The sequence below is a fragment of the Bactrocera latifrons genome, unplaced genomic scaffold (assembly GCF_001853355.1).
Source record: "Bactrocera latifrons isolate USDA-ARS-PBARC rearing strain unplaced genomic scaffold, ASM185335v1 scaffold_18, whole genome shotgun sequence".
NCBI lineage: Eukaryota > Metazoa > Arthropoda > Insecta > Diptera > Tephritidae > Bactrocera > Bactrocera latifrons.
The window spans coordinates 1,084,700-1,086,731 of NW_017535296.1; the positions used below are offsets into that span (position 1 = coordinate 1,084,700).

General features: G+C 29.5%; 1 protein-coding gene across 1 annotated transcript in view; it reads left to right on the forward strand.

Moving 5' to 3' along the window:
- Nucleotides 1-495: 495 nt before the first annotated feature.
- Nucleotides 496-2,032, forward strand: part of LOC108967204 (protein embryonic gonad) — a 72,003-nt gene continuing 70,466 nt past the window's right edge. The window contains exon 1 of the mRNA XM_018930488.1: nt 496-569. The gene's annotated coding sequence lies outside the window, so the exon portion shown is untranslated. The remainder of the gene's footprint in view (nt 570-2,032) is intronic.

Consider the following 2,032-nt stretch of genomic DNA (forward strand, 5'->3'; position numbering starts at 1 on the left):
TATATTTGTAACAACTAAACTGTTTTATAGCATGTGTGTAATGGAATATAATGAAGCAATTAGCTTAAACTGAATTAAATCTCAATTAGAAATTCAACAATATTAAATTTAACACAGCCAGCGTCATAACAAAGGAATTTTAAAGTTACCTTAAAAATCTTTTAAATATACAAGCAATAACAAATATTAAAAAAATACTGAAATTTATTTTCAACTAAGTTACAAACGTTGGAGGCTATCCTATGAAGCATACAAATATAAAAAAAAAATTATCTGACTTCAACCTAATTGAAAGAAATATGCAGTTATTCCAATAAAAAGAAAAATTAAAATATAAATTCAAAGCTTAAATAAATTGTTTCACTCCCATTCATTCAAAAACAAAATATTTTATTATAATATAAAATACTAATACAAATATTTTTACTAAAAAAGATAATAATCTAGTTTCAAATTCGCGATTATATTTTCAAGTTTGTGTTTTCTGTCTTCAAAAGTATTTGCTGAAGTTTTTCATCATTTATGCGGCAGCCGTCAAACAGCTTTAGTCAGTTTACAACAAAGAAAAGGTTAGTACGAATTGTATTTTTAAATTTTATTAAGGCACTGAAGCAAGGACAATATTGCGAATCACACAATCCAGCAGATAATTGTTTGATGGGTTAAGTGTAATTTTTATTGAATTGGAAAGCAAAAGTCAGCAATGAAATTATTTAAAATAATAAAATATATACTTTCTCATAGAATACTTTCTGCTTTCTACGAGCCAGAATTATTACTTTTCTTTTGGTTGAAGTTGAGAAAACTGTCGTCCGTAACAACATTGTGTCGTCGCTGCGATGGTCTGCGCGATTTGCCAGTAACTAATAAACTCTCTCCTGGTCAACATTTCTAAATTGTCTAATTGTATGCACTAAATTTATGCTGATTTTGACCTCTTCATAGTCTATAAACTATCTACTACTACTATCTTATAAACTTTTACAACTGTGTTTACAAAACTTGGCGTATAGACTACAATAAAGCTAAAGTATCCTTGAAAATTTCAAGTTTTCTCACAAGAACTTTATTTCCATAGTTCAGCTTGTATGACAGTTATATGCTATCCGGTGCCCGATTTGAAAAATTTCTTCACATATATTGATGCTTTGGGCAGTGATTCATACGAAATCTCGTTAAGCTCCTTAGACAAATAAAAAGTTTTCAATACAGCAATTTGCGTTCGATCGTCTATTGTGTGACAGTTATATACTTGTGTTTTGCCGTTGTCGAGATTTGATTGATCGACGATTATAACACTATTGAATATATTTCTCAAATGAAAAAGTTTCAACAAGGACTTCAGTTTTATTAGTAAGTTTGTATGACAGCTACATAATTAGGTCTGATGAACAGATTGTACTGTTGTTTCGGAAAACAAAACGTGCCAAGCTTTGTGCAAATACCTTGTTAAATAAAAAAGGTTTCCTATATAAGAATTTTATTTTAATTGTTCAGTTAATATAGTAGCTACATGCTATAGTGGTCTGATATCGATAGTTCCGACAGATAAGCAGCTTCTTTGAAAGAAAAGCACGTGCGCAAAACTGAAGAACTATATTTCAAAATCTGTTGGTAGTTCACGTATATACAAATAGACGGAGGCAGAGAAGGCCATAGCTTAATCAAATCAGCTCATCAGGCTGGTCATTTATATATACATTTTATAAGGCCTCTGACGTTTTTTCTTTATTTTTGTAGCCAATTTTGTGGCCAGATGCCTAGTTTAAGGTATGTTTATATCGACTAATAAATAGAATATTTTAACAAAACTTGATAGAAGTATTTTCTGGAGCTTCCTCCCTCGAAAATGGGTAAATTCGGGATATGATTCAACAGAGTCACATAATTCGGAAAGTACGTAAATATTCCCCGCTTATGATTTTTTCAAATTAACAGAAAATATATTCACCGCAAACCGCGTTTCTTTTACATTTTATAAATATTTTTTTTTCAAAACAAAGTCTAAAAATAATTTTATTTAATTTTTTTT